This window comes from Berghia stephanieae, chromosome 8 (genome assembly GCF_034508935.2).
Source record: "Berghia stephanieae isolate SIO BIC M18660-M18661 chromosome 8, UCSD_Bste_1.3, whole genome shotgun sequence".
Lineage (NCBI taxonomy): Eukaryota > Metazoa > Mollusca > Gastropoda > Nudibranchia > Aeolidiidae > Berghia > Berghia stephanieae.
In genome coordinates this window covers 31,753,409-31,772,106 of record NC_088367.1, presented here as the reverse complement: position 1 = coordinate 31,772,106, position 18,698 = coordinate 31,753,409, and the positions used below count along the sequence as shown (strand labels likewise).

At 37.5% G+C, this 18,698-nt stretch overlaps 1 protein-coding gene across 5 annotated transcripts in view; it reads right to left on the bottom strand.

Annotated features, from left to right (window-relative positions):
• Positions 1-18,698, bottom strand: part of LOC144978514 (putative molluscan insulin-related peptide(s) receptor) — a 164,750-nt gene that overhangs the window by 122,883 nt on the left and 23,169 nt on the right. For 3 of the 5 annotated variants that reach the window (XR_013646522.1, XR_013646523.1, XM_078924689.1), the window contains exon 1: positions 18,632-18,698. This exon is cut by the window's right edge and continues 219 nt beyond it. The exons of the other annotated variants lie outside the window; for them this stretch is intronic. The gene's annotated coding sequence lies outside the window, so the exon portion shown is untranslated. The remainder of the gene's footprint in view (positions 1-18,631) is intronic. 5 annotated transcript variants of the gene reach the window in all.

The window sequence follows — 18,698 nt, the reverse complement described above, 5'->3', positions numbered from 1 at the left end:
CCTCAAATATTCAATTCGTAAGTTGATACGTTTTATCTGACGGGCAGATGTTGTAATTTATTCAAATGTAAAGAATCAGTAATCAACGCTATGCGTTTATCCAAAATGCTCACAACATCCGCCAGCGGGATAAAACGTACCAACACACAAAACTATCTGGCTAACCTTGAACGTATATGTTTATAGTATAGTATGAGGGATTGAATTTAGTGAGAACTACTTATAAAAATGGCTGGTTAAAAACAATAATAAAGAACTGAGTGACGTCAATTTCGTTCCTTCTATACAGTTGACCCCCGAATATGACCAATAATTAATAATGTCAAAAGGAGGAAAACAGTTGACAATATTAATTATGACCTCATTATCAAAGTGCGAGCGAGCTGTCAGCAGGTTACAAGGGCTGTGAGAAGAGATATACGTTGTCACAATGTCTGCAACGCCTGGTCATTTCAAAAGGTGGAGGGCGGGCGGGATGCACTTATAGGGATAAGTTATTCCTTTACGTCGTGTTCGGGGAGAATATTAATCAAAAAAGGAATTAATTGTATTATGGTCATGGCGTACTAAAAGAGTATTATAGTAGGGCTATGATTATGGTCCATCAGCAGATTCTTTCTTTTAATCTCGTTTTATCTTAATAAGGACTTTCTGAGAGAGTATGAATAAATAAATAAATAAATAAATAAATAAATAAATAAATAAATAAATAAATAAATAAATAAATAAATAAATAAATAAATAAATAAATAATAAACAAAAAATGAAAAAAAATAAAATATAAAAATAAACAAATAAATAACTAAAATACGAAAATACATTTCACAAATTCATACAACGTAATTTCCTACATCTTATAGATAGTTCGAAGATGACGTCACTCAAGCCTTTGTTGTTATATTTTGCCATCCGCGTTTGTGAGTTATTCTCACTGAACTGTATTAACCAGACTATAAACGTTCATGGATACACACAGTTTTGTGTGTTGGTCCGCTATACTTCCGGATAGCAATGTTATGAGCTTCTTAGCCAAGCGCATACTATCTATACGACTTACTGCTTTCCATTTATTTGAACAGTAAAAGTCACCTGAAACATATTGCCAGAAATACGATTCCTTCACATACCATTAAGGCATCGTATAGATAGTATGCGCTTGGCCAAGGAGTTCACAACATTGCCATCCGGAAGTATAACGGACCAACACACAAACTCTGTGTAACTATGAACTTTTATAGTCTGGTTAATACAGTTTAGTAAGAACAACTCACAAACGCGAATGGCAAAAACAATAACAAAGGCCTGAGTGACGTCATCTGCATACTATCTATATCTGGCAGTACGCTCCTGTTACATGTGGCCATGTTCGGTTAAATACTACCATTTATGAAAAATCGACAAATATCTGACCTCTACTCTTTTTTTTCTCTCTCGTTTAGTGGATATTGCTCGACACGAATGCTCTAGCTTTTTCTTTTGTTTTTAAAAAAAATATCTGACCGCCTGTTGATGTAATAATAATACGTCGCAATCACAGATGAATAATTCATGACGTCATACACACAGGAGACTATTGGTGTTTGTTGTAAAATGATTTCTGACCGACATCGGGAACTTATTGACATCCTGGAAGCCCCCAAGATGACTCGTGCTTCGCTGTTTCTGGGATCAATAAAAACGCCCATAATGAATGTGCTTCGCTCTCTCTCAAAATATATAATCTTTCATCTCCGATGTCGGTCAAATAAATATCGTACAGCTAAATTCTAGAAGGGTTATTCCAACCAAGTGCTGATGGGTTTGTTTCGTTTACACTATAATTATAGAGAGAGCGAAGTTGTTGTCACTCATGTCTTTGTTATTTTTTTTTTATTTTTTTTTTAATTTTTTTTTGCCATCCATGTTTATGAGTAATAATTCTCACTAAACTGTATTAACCAGACTATAAACGTTCAAGGTTAAACGTAGTTTTGTGTGTTGATCCGTTATATTCTCGGATGGCAATGTTGTGAGCTTCTACTATCTATAGATGCTGTGCGCTTGGCTAATAATTCACAGTATTGTCATCCGGAAGCACAACGGACCAACACACAAAACTGTGTGTAACCATGATCTTTTATAGTCTGGTTAATACAGTTTAGTGAGAATTACTCATAAACGCGGATGGCAAACAAACAATAACAAAGACCTGAATGACGTCAACTTCGAACTATCTATTGGCACCTTAAAATCGAACGTGCCTGTCACCCGAAGCAATCAGCTCGACAGTTAGTGAATACTCATGACAATAATTTGACATGAAGAGGGACTTGTATCTCGTCACCTGACAACGCCAGACATTTTTTTTTTCTCCAATCCCCCGTGGACACTCGGGATCTGCGAAGCTGATTGCTTGGGGTGACATCATCAACATCTCTCTAATAGATGAAGAGGGGCGACACCAATGCCTTCTATACACGTCTCTCCTGCTATGGGGGACAGGCAAGTGTCTTAATATGGCTACGGTTTATACCAAAATTAATCCTCTCTGTTGCCACATCCGACAGGCATTTCAACGTGATCTACAAGTTCCGAGTAAAATTAATATTTATTATATTCGATTGAATATTTTTTCAGGTTAATTGATGCTAAACGTTTAGGTAAAATAAGCATAACAATCGCCAGCCGGATATAACGTACCATACCATCGACAATATTATTATTAACTCACTCAATCCTAGAGATTTTTGCTATTTTTCAAAACCTGAAAATAATGTATTTAAAATGAGCATGTGCATGCATATATATATATATATATATATATATATATATATTATATATATATATATAATATATATATATATATATATATATATATATATATGTATGTATATTCAACAACTATTAACATGTAAAAACTAAAAACATTAGCTTTTATGTTAGGCCTATAATTTGTCTCAGAAAAATATAATAAATAGGCATGGGGTAAAAGTAACCCGGGTAAACTACGGATATAGTCGGGGTTAGGGTTGAGTGAGGTAACCTAGCACGTGTAAATCAGAATAATCTCAAATTATAAGAGAGACTCGTGTTTCCGTCATGAAAATCGTGATTTGAATTGGAGACATGAAAGACAAGAATAAAAACAGCCTCGCCCTCAGGGGATTTGTCTTTTTTAAAAACAGAAAATAGATAAGAGATAATGGGAGAGATCTATATTCATGTTTTCGTCCAACCCAGACATCAATCACGTGATTTGTTTCTATCCAACGATTGGACATTTCGGAACATATGTAAACACGCTGCTTTGTTTATGAAAGTTGCAAACATACCCATGTGTCAAGCTGAACACAATGACCAATCGTAATGTTAGATAGTTCAAAATCTGTGAACACTTTTCACTATGTGGGTCACGTTGAGCACATTTTGCAATGTAATGATCTCGAGCATGAAAAGTTAATATAGATCATGCCCATTGCGCTCCAAAGGACAGCTCGCCATTGTGAAATATGCATGGAAATTCATTTGTTCATGAGGGGGAAAATGGAATGAAATTTAACCGATGGGTTGTGTGATCTAGCGGTATGACACTCGCTTGAAGAATTGAAAAGGTCCGAAGTTCGAGTACCGCTCTGAGCGGGGTATCTTTGAGGCCTTGGCAAACATCTTTATTCACATTCTCATTCTCTCATCGTGCTCAGTGTAAAATGAGTACCCAGCAGTTTAACAGCGTTGTCTCTGTCGGCAAATATAATTGTACTACCGCCGAACAAGTGACATCTCTCGTCCTACTTGTTTAAGTGTTGCTGTTGGCTTAGGGCCCCATCCTGTAAATCACTTTGAGCACGTTTAGTAGATATTGCACTATACAAAATCTCAAAAGTTTTTATCAGTTTTATCAGTACATGGCGACCAGACGGATCGAGTGACACCCCCCAACCAATGCACACGTACCCACAACACATTTCCACCGACACAAGTCCACGAACACGCGCCAACATACAGATACCCTCCAAACACTTTCCATTATATAATCAAATTTAGAAACAACAAAAATCAAAAGCAAAATAACAAAAACGTTAACTTTTATATAGCGCAATATCCATGAATCGTGCTCAAAGAGATTTACAAAGGGTCCCTGACCAACAGCAACACGTAACATGATCACACCAAAAGATTTTAATATAGATATTGTGCGCTTGGCCAAGGAGTTCACAACATTGTCATCCGAGAATATAACGGACCAACACACAAAACTGTGTAACCTTAAACGTTTATAGTCTAGTTAATACAGTTTAGTGAGAATTACTCATAAACGCGGCTGTCAACAAACAATAACAAAGACCTGAGTGACGTCAACTTTGTTCTATCTATAGATAGTATGCGCTTGGCTAAGAACCTCACAACATTCTCATCCGGGGGTATAACGGGCCAACACACAAAACTATGTGTAACCATGAACTTTTATAGTCTGGTTCCCACGCCTAAATTGAACTTTTTATATAACTCTATATCCACTAAACAAAGGGTCCAACAGCAACATTTAACATTTAGGACATTCAGGCCTGTGAGGCAATTTTTTTCGGACAGAGACAACGCTGTTAACGGCCAGGTACTCATTTTACACCGGAGTATGATGAGAGAATGTGAGTAAAGAGCCTTTTCCCAGGACTGAACTATGCGCCGAGCGAGGTTCAAACCCAGGACCTTCTGATCCGAAAGCGAGTGTCATACCACAAAACCACATAGCCGCACCGAGACATTATGTCTACGCCTACATACAGAAACCCACCAAAAACGTTCCATAATAATAGATAATTCAAAGCTAGAAAAATAAATAATAATAATAACAAGGAGAAGAGTTTTTTTGGGTTTTTTTTCAAAACAAAACCAAAAAAAATTAACCACCAGTTCTGCCAACGTTATTTTTGGGACATCGATTTTCTGGACACTCCGGGGAGAATTGAGAACAAGGCCTGGCTTCCTGAAAAATGTCATGTCCATTCTCATTTCCCCCCACAGACGGCCAACAACGACTGACCCCACCACCAGACACAGCCAGTCTGGCCCCGCTAGCTGGTGGTCTGACCACCGAAATCACACGTTACACAAACTTAAGTCTTCGTCTTCGCAATCTTATCGAATTTTGCGTCTCGACCAGCTTGATCAAGCTTTGAAGAAATGGGGCGTGACGTCACGTATTCTTGTCCAGGCTCATTTCAATATTAAAATTTAAGATGCGTGCATTGCACTTGGGGGGAAGTGGGGGGGGGGGTCCCCCGATGGCTCAGTGGGTAGAGCACTCACTTCACACGCAAAGGGACTGAGATCGATCCTGGGTGAAGTTGAGATTTGGTATTCTTTAACCACCCCCCCCCCCCCCAAACCACCCGGCACCTCCTCTTTGTCCACCCAGCAGTTATTGAATAGTCGGGTCTGTTAGATCTGGCGGAAAGTTCTTTGCGATATACTACGTCTTATCCAAATGGTAGCAAGCAATTGTTGTTGCCCGTTTCCAGCTATAGAAACCGAGATTTATTCCGGCTCCATGGGCTTAATGACTCTGAAGGACTACCAAATTATTGTAACGGAAATATACTATCAAAACTAACGAATAATATTGCCCATTACAACAATGCCAAATCAAGCCGATAACTGCGTTCGGTTATCAGACCTGCAAATATGAGCACGTAAATTGAGAATGAGTCTAAAAATAGCACTCTGATTACTACGCCAACACAGAGTCGAGAATAAAAGTTTTGGAGAGAAAAACAAAGAAAAGAAGAAAAACGGGATCTGGGTGTTCAAGGTTGTCGACGCAATTTATAGAAATTCGTACACCAATCGATAATATATGACTCTCTCTCTCTCTCTCTCTCTCTCCCTCTCTCCCTCTCTCTCCCTCTCTCTTTCTCTGTCTCTCCCTCCATCTCTCTCCCTTTCTTTCTTTCTTTCTCTGTCTCTCTCTCCATCTCTCTCTCTCTCTCTCTCTCTACCTTTTTCTCGCTCTCCCAATACTCTTTCTCTCTCTCTCTCCATTCCTTGCTCTCACTCTCGCTCTCTATATCTCTACATCTCTCTCTCTCTCTCTCTCTCTCTCTCTCTCTCTCTCTCTCTCACTATCACTCCATTCTATCAATCCCCCGCAATAAATAATTCAATAGCACGCTTTAAGTTACCACGTACTCCCACCACCACCACCACACTGTCGTAGCCACTAATTCTCACTCCCACTCCCTACTGCCATCCATCCTCGCAGTAAACCAAACCATTCACTCAATTCAATCTCAATCACTATCACACCCAACAACCCACGTCACTTATTCACAAGGCCACCCTTTCAACCAATTTTGCATTTTCTGTTACGATCCGATGATTTCAATCGACTTAAAGTATAGATAGCTATACTTAGTGTTATATAACTAAGGTATGCAGTTTGCTTTTCAATCCATTCATTACTTTCAGAATGTATCGATTAAACGCATCGATGAACAATAATAATAATAATAATAATAATAATAATAATAATAATAATAATAATAATAATAATAATAATAATAATAATAATAATAATAATAATAATAATAATAACAATAACAATAATAATAATAATAATAATAATAATAATAATAATAATAATAATAATAATAATAATAATAATAATAATAATAATAATAATACGACTACCACTACAAATACACAAATAACAACAAGGGTTGGTTGAAGAAGGGTATTGAGCCCGAGACGTTCCGTGTTTGGTTTCAAACGCACAATATCAACTGCTTGCTATCCTTTGGATAGGACGCTAGTCTATCGTAAGTAATTTCCGTCAAATCTAACAGAATCAGCTACCCATTCACTGAAGGTGGACCGGGGGTGGGGAGTCAGAAAGATCGATCTCGGTCCCTTTGAGTGTGAAGCGAGTGCTCTACCAACCGAGCTATCGGGACCCCCGGGTTGGGGTTGGGGTTGGGCTTGGGGTGAATTCTCCCCATGGCACAAGTCCTATTCTGTTTCAGTTTAGTTAACTAATTGTTAGGTAGTCAGTAAGTAGCTGGATTGGTCGTCTCGGGTTTCAGACAGGCAAGGTCTCCTCGTTAATCTACGATCTAGGTTGTAAAAAGTTTGGTTAGGTAGGCAAAACAAAAAACAAAACAAAAACAAACAAAAAACAAAAAACAAAAAACAAACAAACAAACAAACAAACAAAAAACAACAACAAAAACAAACAAACAAACAAAAATAAATAGGACAAACAAACAAAAGATAGGTTAAAAAAAAAAACAAAAAAAAAAACAAACAGAAGATAGAAAGAAAAATAAATTAACAAAAAAAAATAGAAGTGAAGAAAAAGAAAACCCAACAAAATATAGCGCCTAGACTTTAAGTTTAAAAGTGAAAACATACACATCATTACCCAGGTGACTGCTAATCCGATGACAATAAATGAAAACTGGTTTTTTAGCCTCGGTGGGTGGGGGGGGGGGGGGGGGGGGGGGTCCGTCGGCGCTTTACAAAAAAATAATGATGTTTTTTCACTCAAAAACAAAATTGCTGAAGAGAATCATTTTTTTTTAAAAAAATGCTGCAAGTGAAAACGAGAAAAAAAGATGAAAACTTTCAAAAGCGAAATTTTGTACTACTTTCTTGCCATACTATAAAACATACGTTTTCAGAATTATGGAATAAAAAATGGCCCTCCAAATATCAATCCATTAAAATGACCCTTATCTTTTTAAAAACTAATAAACTTAAACCTCGGACTTACGGAAGTCCCAGGTTCGAAGTTTGTGGTTCGTAATAAAAATTTTGTTCACATTCATTATCTTTCCGGAAAATAGCTGTTATAATAAACACGATAACAACAACGACAAAAACAATAATAACAGTAATAATAATAATGATAATAATAATAATAATAATAATAAGAAGAAGAAGAAGAAGAAGAAGAAGAAGAAGAAGAGAAGAAGAAGAAGAAGAAGAAGAAGAAGAAGAAGAAGAAGAAGAAGAAGAAGAAGAATGATCATAATAATAATAATAATAATAATAATAATAATAATAATAATAATAATAATAATAATAATAATAATAATAATAATAATAATAATAATAATAGTAATAATAATAATAATAATAATAATAATAATAATAATAATAATAATAATAATAATAATAATAATAATAATAATAATAATAATAATAATAATAATAACAATAATAAATATATCTACAAAGTAAGCACAAGCCGTGGAATTGTTTATGTCTTTATAAACATATATCTACCTTTTTATTGCTTATTGATAATTTATAAGTGTCATTAATCTCATCATTATTCAAGCATTACCATTAAATCGTTTCCTGTTGACGCGCAATGGGAAAGCACTTTTTTTTTTTTTAATCTGACTTTTCGCCACACAACGCATCTTATTCCACCCCTCTCCCTAAATAGTAACGCGCAATGATAGCACGTTTACAATAATACTTTGTGGCGTCAGATTATAAATTGTTTAATTTCACTAAAAATCAGATTCTTTAAAATAAAAAAAAAAGTATCATTAAAATTTTTTTTGGGAAGATGCCTTTTATTCAAAGATGACGAAATAGGAATCGATTGAGGGGTAAATAAATGATTTCTTACACTCGTGCCTTTTGGAATCCGAACTATGTGCCCAATGGGCACTCGCAAGCTCATGCAGCGGTTGGGAACACGTCCGGAATTCCAAAAAGCAAGAGTGTAAGAATCTTATAGATAGAATGCGCTTGGCTAAGAAGCTCATAAAATTGCCATCCGGAAGTATAACGGACCAACACACAAAACTGTGTGTAACCATGAACGTTTATAGTCTGGTGAATACAGTTTAGTGAGAATTACTCATGAACGCGGATGGCAAAAAATAATAATAAAGACCTGAGTGACGTCATCTTCGAACTATCTATATTGATACATGATTCATGGTCCTTGATCGGTGACTTGAGTGATAGCTATACTTAGTACTTATTGATGCTGTGCGTTTAGTCAAAATACTCAAAATATCTGTCATCCGCATATAACGTACCGACACACAAAACTCTGTGTAACCTTGAACGTTTAAATTCTGATTGAGAGAACTAACTTAGAACTAGGCGTCTACTCATAAAAAGGAAAAAGGAAAAAAAAAAACAATAACAAAGAGCGAAGTGAGGTCAATTTCGTTCCTGCTATAGATACGGGACAAGTATCTCAGTATTGAGGCGTATTGTTCTCTAACAGCAGCTGTGCCATAATCATAATACCAGCTTTGTTTTCAATTCGTTAGGTAGAAACCATCCAGCCGTTAGAAATGTGTTGTATTTTTATTCGAACTATCCAATTATCCGGATTATGGTGTTCGCTGTGCTGAACACAACGAAGGGACATGACACGTGTATCAATCCACACACACACACACACACACACACACACACACACACACACACACACACACAAACACAAGAACAAGAACAACAATAACAACAACAAAATTTAAAAAAACAAACACCCAATAAGCAATAACCAATAGCAAAACTTAACATGTAAAACGAGACATGATAACTGTTAGGCGATATGACAATTGTTTCTTTCTTTTTTCTTCCCGCGACAGAGACACAACGCTGTTAACAGTCAGGTACTCAATTTCCACCTGAGTGCGATGAGAGAATGTGAAGAAAAGAGCATTTTCCTATAACTAACTATGCGCTCAAACTTAGTACATTGATTGGGTGTTCTTGGAATCTACATCTAATTTTACATTGTAATTCTAGGATTTGACTAGACCTACCCTATTTTCTTTCTTTTTACTGGCACTGATATGACCGAAATGTGTTACAAGCGCTGTAAACACTTTAAAAAACAAAAACAAACAACTATGCGCCACTCAGAGCGGATCAATAGGCCGCAGAACAAAAGATTAATACCATAAAACTTAAAAGAAGTCTCGGGTTTAAGACCACGAAACAAGTCTGGGGCCATCTTAATTCATCGATTCAACGTGCGGCTATGTGGTCTTGTGGTATGACACTCGCTTTCGGATCGGGGAAGGTCCTGGGTTCGAGCCTCGCTCGACGCATAGTTGAGTCCTTGGAAAAGGCTCTTTATTCACATTATCTCGCCTTACTCATATAATATGTGTAAAATGAGTACCTGGCCTTTAACAGCGTTGTCTCTAATAATAATAATAATAATAATAATACACATTTATATAGCGCTCATTCTCGTGTAAAACACAAGCTCTGGGCACTTTACAATATAAATATCAATTTTAAGTGAAAAAAAAAAAAAAAAAAAAAAAAAAAAAAAAAAAAAAAAAAAAAAAAATAATAACAACAATAACAATTCATAGCCAAATCAAGGATTCATATAGAGTCAAGAAAAACAAATACAGTAAAAATGTGTCTTGAGATTCTTTTTAAAAGTAGGTAAAGACTTGCACTCCCTCAGACCACGTGGTAGTTCATTCCAAATCTTGGGGCCGAAACAAGCAAACGATCTATCACCAAATTTTGTTCTTGATCTTTTTTCCGAAATTTTCGTTTGGTCATTACATGATCTTAAAGTGTAGTTTTCAAATTTACACGTGACCACGTGATCTGTGAGATATGCCGGTGCTATACCAGCCAAACACTTATAAACAAGACACGCTGCTTTGTAATATGTGCGCTTTTCAATGGGCAACCAGTGGAGAGAGGCCAACAAAGGGGTTGCATGATCAAATTTTTTTTTGCCAAAAACTAATCTTGCAGCACTGTTTTGCAGTAGTTGCAATTGTTTAATAGAAGCCTGAGGCAAGTTGACAAGCAGCGAGTTACAATAGTCTAGTTTCGAAAAAATGAGGGAAACAACCAATGTTTTACATGTTCCAATTGCAATATACTGACGGATCGAACTGATTTTCTTCAATTGAAAGTATAAAGATTTACAGAGAGCAGAAATGTGAGCTGACATTTTCATTTCTGAATCAAAATAGACACCCAATATTTTCACAGTCTTTGAAACTTTGATCTTTTCACCCCCAATCAACACCTCAAGACCCTCATTCACCTTCAACAGCCCTCTATTTCCCACAATCATCACTTCTGTTTTTGACTCATTCATTTTCAACTTGTTTGCATCCATCCACTCTTTCACATCCGTCACACATTCTTCCACACGTTTCACAATATTTTCGAGATTTTTAGTTTTATCAGTAGCATAAAGTTGCGTATCATCTGCATAGAGATGATAGCGCAGCCCATGACCAGTGATGACATTAGATAATGGAGAAGTATACAAAACAAAAAGAATTGGACCCAAAACAGAGCCTTGAGGAACACCAAAAGACAATGTATGTTGACGAGAAAGTTTATCTAAAATCATAACCTGTTGCTTTCTGCCATCTAAATAAGATTCAAACCACTGCAAGACAGTCCCAGACAAGCCAAATGTTATATTAAGTCGTTTAATGAGAATACCGTGATCAATAGTATCAAACGCCGCCGAAAGGTCTAACAATGTCAGAAGAGAAACAGAACCTTTATCTAAAACATCAAGCAAATCACTCGCAACACAGCACAGAGCAGTTTCTGTGCTGTGGTAAGAACGATAAGCTGACTGAAATTTTTCCCATAGATTGTTTTCATGGAGATGTTGTGAAAGACGTCTGAGTACAACTTTTTCAAGGATTTTAGAAAGAAATGGCAGATTTGAGACGGGACGGTAGTTACTAAGGTCATTTACATTGAGATTTTGCTTTTTTATGAGAGGCTTTACAATTGCATGTTTATAGATATCTGGGACTTGTCCTGAGATAAGTGACTGATTTATAATATAAGTTATGCAAGGTAACAATTCAGGAAGACATAATTTCAAAATATTAGTTGGTAAAGGATCTAAATCACATGACTTCGAGGAAGATGAAAAAATTATTTTAGAAATTTCTTCTTCAGTTGTTTCTTTAAAACAAGAGAATCCCTGTGAACCCGAAAAAGGGTGGAAATTTATATCTTCATTTTGCACGAGGTCCAAATTGTTCCGAATTTTCGATATTTTTCCCGAAAAGAAATCTGAAAATGCATCCGGCTGCTTTTCTACCGGGATATTAGTGGGTAGACACATGCCCTTTTCTTCCCCTAAAAGTTCCTTTGAAACAGAGAAAAATTCCTTAGTGTCCCTCACTGATGACAGTTTTGTGTTATAATAGTTTCTTTTTGCTCTTTTGCAGGTGGTTTTATACTTATGCTTTTTTGCTATATATATCAGCCGGTCAATCTCAAGGCCCGATTTTCTCCACGATGCCTCTGCATTCCTTTTTTCCCTTTTGGCAGTTTTTTCACTCTGGTTAAACCACGGAGACGGTTTCCTGGAATTTATTATTCTAGTTGTCTTTGGCGCATGCCTGTCGATGACGTTGCGCAGTACCTCGTCTGTTTTCTGTGCTGATGGTATATCCATTCTTCCTAGTTCCTCTGACAGATTGTTTTTGAAGGAACTAATGTCTATTTTTTTGGTATCCCTAGACACTATCTTGACTTTCTTTGCTTTCTCTTTGATGCATTTGAGAGTTGCCAGAATCAGATTGTGGTCTGAAATTTCTTTTTTGATATTTTTAATTGATTCAACAAGCGAGGGTGTGTCAATGATGAACCAGTCCAAGATGTGCCCCAATCTTTGAGTTGGAGAGGTCACTAACTGAGTGAGGCCATGTTCATTCAGCATATTTTTTATAATTTTAACGAGACTATTCTGATCAACATCAAACTGAATATTAAAATCGCCGATATAAATTTTTCGCTTATTTGATGTGTCTTTTGATACAAAATCTGAAAATTCGTCAGCAAAATCATTCTGTCTCAGTTTGTTCTTTTTGCTTGGGGTGGTCTGTAGATACAAGTGATTAAAAATGAAATTTGAGGGTAGGTCAATGTGGTTTGGACACACTCGAAACTTTTGAACGAAATTGGCCTGTTTTGTATTTTAGACGAAAGAGCGTGTTTGTATATGATGGCGATCCCCCCTCCTGATCGTCCATTTCTTGGGAACGATTCCATCTTGTAGCCGGGAGGTGTCATTTCTTTCATTATAGGTTCATCACCGAACTGACGCAACCATGATTCAGTTATATATAGAATATCGATATCGTGTTGATCTATGACATCGATTATATCGAATGTCTTGTTTCTCGATGACTGTGCGTTAATATGGCCAATACAAATGTTATGATTTCCATGACTTGGTCTTGTGTCATTTGTCAATATTTTTGTTAACGTCTGTGGTGGTCGAGTTGAACGATGACAGTTCACTGGACGTCGCGGGACTGTTGTTTCAATTACATGTTGTTTACGTCGACCACCACGTTTACAGACAATCTTTTGTTGATTGTAATGGTGTTCACGTTTGAGGTCGGAATGTGTGTTTTCAATTTGTAAACAATAAAAGCGCAGGGTGAATAAAAGTCCAACGACAGCCGACAGTAAAAATTGATTGTGAGAACGAGTAAAAATGGCGGGGTCTTGGTGAAACATTGTAAAATAGTCCGAAACAATTTCGATAAAAATGATGTCAAAACCGTATAAAATATAATTAAAGCAATATCACAATGGTATCTTACGTGTTGTACAAAAATCCTTGAATAAAAATTGAATTGAAATAAGACGTGTAAATCCTTGAAATCGGTAAAAATTGAAGAGAAATGTCACAACAACAAAAACACGTCTTGCCTGTTAGGCAACTACACACAATGTCTCTATCCGAAAAAAAAAATTTGTAATATCGTCTAACCGGCGTAATGTCTCGTCCTACTTGTGTTAAGTGTTGCTGTTGATCAGGGACCCCTTGCAAAGCGCGTTGAGCACGTTTAGTGGATATGGCGCTCTATAAAAGCTCAATTTAGAATTTAGATTTCCAAAGTGTTCTGATTAAAAATAAATAAATAAATAAATAAATAAATAAATAAATAAATAAATCAATCAATCAATAAATAAATCAATCAATAAATAAATAGAAATGTGTCTAGTCAAGAGTGTGCCAGACTCCTCCGTGAACACAGACAGAGGGTCTTGAAACTCAGTGAAACGTACCGTACACTGCAGCAGGTGACAGGTAACGCTGATAGGCTTCAACAGTCGTGACGTCACTTCCCTCGTAATGACGCATTGTAACTTAGTAACTGGCTCTAAACTAGTGCGGGGCGGTCCTTGGCAAGCTTAAGGACCACGGTCCTACGGTCCTTGGGAAATGAAGACCGCAAGGACCGGTCTCTAGACCGGTCCGTTGATTCTTGAACCGTTAAAGACAACTACACGATGAAAACCGTGGCCTACAGGAGTAAAACACACGGAGTAGTCACACTCATTTCAAATTGTAACCTAATTAGAGAAGAGGGGTGATGCCTTCTTTATTTGCTCACCGTACTTCATTGTTACTTCGATAATTTAATAAAATTTGAAATTTATCCCCATTAACGGAGATAATGGCATCGCCCAAGGCGTTGATCGAGTTGTTCGTGGCGTTGATACACACACGCAACTCCTACCCCCCCCCCCCCCCCCACACACACACATTAGAGGGCAGCGAGCATTGAAGAGTAAGAGAGAGACGTGAAGTTATAATAAGAGGGAGTGGATGAGGTGATAAGAGGGGTCGATGGTGACTTTTCGCCAGATCTAACAAACTCAGCTACCCATTCATTGCTGAGTAGACAGGGATTCAGAAAAAAATCGACTGCACCCGGGATCGATCTCTGGCCCTTTGCGTATAAAGAGAGTGCTCTATCAACTGAGCTATCGGGGTCCCCAAATATTCTATTGGACCTTTTAAAAATACAGACGTTATAACTGGTTTTTTTGGACGGAAGAAACTAATGAAACTCATATTACTTGATTAGTTAAAACACCAAACGAAATTTTAATATTATTGTATTATTTTAAATGACAACAATGCGATAGAAAGGAGTGGCGACAAGAGATGGACAAAAGAAAACAAAAAATCAGACTTGCAACTTGCTAGGTTCGACACACACACACACACACACACACACACACACACACACACACACACACACACGACCGTGTGTCAGATTCTGATATCCGATCTCCTCTTTGGGACTGGACCACGGTTCACAGCTAAAAGACCGTGGGACCGGTCCTCGGTCCGGTCCTCAGCGCGGCACTACTCTAAACTATCGGAACAATGGCGGACGCCCGTATGAAATACTTCTCCGACGAGCATAAAAGTGTATCCAGAGGAGAAAAACATAAATGTGATCATGTTTTGACTTTTACACATTCTGATCACATGGCATGTGAAAAAGTTCTAGCCAGCACGACGAATAAAAAGTACCGATTTTCTTTGTTTAGAACCAAGCTGCTCGGTGCTGGGCGGACGTGACATCAGAATATTGAATCCTATTACACCTTGTATGACGTCATTGGTCGTTGACTATTATGTAATAATGGAGGTGAACGAACTTTTTAAACACCTATGTAAAGGTGCACTTTAACGATTTTTCCTTTTGTTTTTTGTACTTTAAGGGTTTTACGGCGCTTGCAACACATTAAGGTCATATCAGCGCTAGTAAAAAGGAAGAAATTGAAATTGTAGAAAGTTATAGAATTACAATAAGAGCACCCAAGAAAGGGTAAGACAAAAGGGGATTGGTTCAAATAGGAAACAGATGTAGATTCCAAGAGCACAGGTCCCCACTGAGAGGAACACATTCAAATGTTTACAAATCATATATAATATGTAAATAAAACATTATATAATGCTATCAGAGAGATGATTTTCAAGAAGAAAAAAAATATCATCTCCCAAAACAAACTATGCATATGACTGTATCCCTCCCAGCTATGGGTATCCGGCAAGGGCTAAAATCAAATAACAACCTCATTTCAAGACAAAGACAGAAAGCGCCTCCCTGCCCACTATGGGAAGAACGAGTTGTTGTTATTACACCTTTAAACTGGTCGAGTAGGTTGGAAGGTCTGATCATCTAAACGTGTTTATGAGTCTTAGGACCTGAACATTGCTGCCAAGGGCTACAGCTTCACTACTATAATATGACGATCGACTCAATCAGCAAAGTCTTTACCGCATTCGTGCGCCGTCGCAAACCCGCCCTGAAGCTTCGTTACAACGCTGTCATGGAGAATTGAGTATGCTACGTTGGTTAAAGACAAGAATTTTTTCCCCCATTCCATTAATGAGAAAATAAGAATTAGGGATGTTAAAATGGTAAATATGTATGTACATGTCCAACTGACTACATTGCTGTAGAGAGAAGAGAAGAGAAGAAAGAGAGAGAGAGAGAGAGAGAGAGAGAGAGAGAGAGAGAGAGAGAGAGAGAGAGAGAGAGAGAGAGAGAGAGAGAGAGAGAGAGAGAGAGAGAGAGAGAGAGAGAGAGAGCGAGAGAAAGAGAGAGTCGTGTAAAGGAAATAAAGAAAGACTTTTTGTATTTTTTTTTTTCAGAAACACTACTCATTCAATAACCGTATTGAGACATTTTAAAAATACTTAACGCAAGTGTTATTATATTTGTTACTGTTGATTTATTTCTAGCATCTAAAACCACTTCGATACAGTCAGTTACAAATTAAAGTATTAAAGAAAAAAGAAAAACTCGGGCTGATAATCGTTGATATAGAGGGAATGAAATAGACGTCATTTGTTATTGTTTTTAGACAGCCATTTTAATGATTACTACTACTCAATAAATTATATCAATTGGGCTAAAAACGTTTAAGGTTGCATATAGTTTTGTGTGTTGGAATGTTATATCCGACTGGCATAAACTGTGAGCATTTTATCTAAAAGCATAGCATCAACAAGGAACCCACACTGCTGGATGCAGGTCACAGACATCATTAGATTTTAGTTTGTGATCAGGTGCGATGACCATTACTACTACGACCCCTGGTCCTTATCCTAATCCCCGTCTGGAGAGAAAACGACAGGCAGAGGAAGAGTGGGATGGGAGGGAGGGGGAGGTTCCAGACAGCTAAGAATAGAGTTGATGGATGAAAGAGAAAAAAAAGATGTGATAAAGATTAAGGTTACAGTCGAGAATGGAATTTGGGTTAAACGCCGGAGCAACAAAGATAAGAGAAGAGAAGAGAGAGAGAGAGAGAGAGAGAGAGAGAGAGAGAGAGAGAGAGAGAGAGAGAGAGAGAGAGAGAGAGAGAGAGAGAGAGAGAAGTAAAAACGAAAGAAAGTAATACTGAAAGAGAAAAGTAGAGGGAGGATCGGAGGAAGAAATGGGGAGGGGAGAGGAGGGGGTGGGGGGGTGGGGGGGATAAGAAAGGATCAAGGACAAGGGGTGGTGGTTAGGGAAGAGAATTGAAGGAAGAAAGAAAAGTGAGTGACGTAAACAGCAAGAGAAGGAGAGAGAGAAGGAGAGATAGAGAGAGAGAGAGAGAATGAGTGAGTTGGATAGAGAGAGATATTACATCAAAGTACTCTACTAATTTAATTAACCGCGGAGAAACATTCAGAGGTAAAAAAAAAAACCCATTAAATATCTTTTTTTTTTTTCTATTTACAAAAAAAATCTGGTTAAAGAAGGCTGAATCTGGAGGGGGAGGATCACTTATTCCCCCCCCCCCCCCCCCCCCCCCCCCCAATCTTTTTATATGAAATCCATATCCATGCAAGTGACAGGTATGAAAGAATCACTATCCTTTCTTCAAAGCCAAAAATGACGCCCCAGCCCCCCAACCTTCCCCCTCTCCTCTCCTCCCGATTTTTTTTTTAAACCCACAAAGGGGTGTCCAACTGCATTGCCTATATTTTTAAAAAATCATAGGGGGCAACGTGCCCAATGCGTTTTACAAGGGGTCCCAAGCCAACAAAAATCACGTAACACATGTAGGGCGCGACATGACGTGTGAAAGGTGATATTAAACTTTTTTTTTTTTTAATTTTCGACAGAGAAGTGACCGGACTGTTAATGACCAGGTACTCGTTTTCTACCCGTCAGGTCACGTGACAGAATGCGAGTAAAGAGTCTTGGAGCTCCCGATGACATCAACTTGGCGCCGCCCACAGCGGTATTCGAACCAAGGACCTGTAGCTAGTGTCGTCATATCACAAGACCAAAACAAAATAATATAGTTGAATGAAAGCTTCAATTTAAGAAACGAAAACATAATGTGGAAATTTCATGGGTTTCCCCTTTTCCTTTATCAACAAGACAAGATGAATGAAAACACTACATTAGTAGTATCTGTATTGTTTACATTCTTCGTGCTTTGTTGATAAAGGGGAAACCCGAAACGTCCACATTATCATTTTTCGTTTATCAAATTGAAGTTTTATGGCGCTGATATGGCCTTAATGTGTTGCAAACGCCATATAGCCCTTAAAAACATTTTTTTAAAAACAAATTGAAACTTTCATTCAACTTTATATTATTTATGTATTTCTTCGAGCTTCAAGCTGCAGCATTTACTATATTACCCCAAGACCGCAAACGCCACACACACACACACACACACACACACACACACACACACGACCGTGTGTCAGATTCTGATATCCGATCTCCAGAAAATCCTCACGCCATCTCTCGTTGCTGAGAATAATATACCAATATCAAACATCAGCTGGATCAATTCACAACAGATGAACAATGGGAATGAATAACGACGACATAACAATACTCACTCGTTTTGATAAAGTATACCTATAATGAATGATAATATCCAAGCTCTATACACTCCATAACAACGAT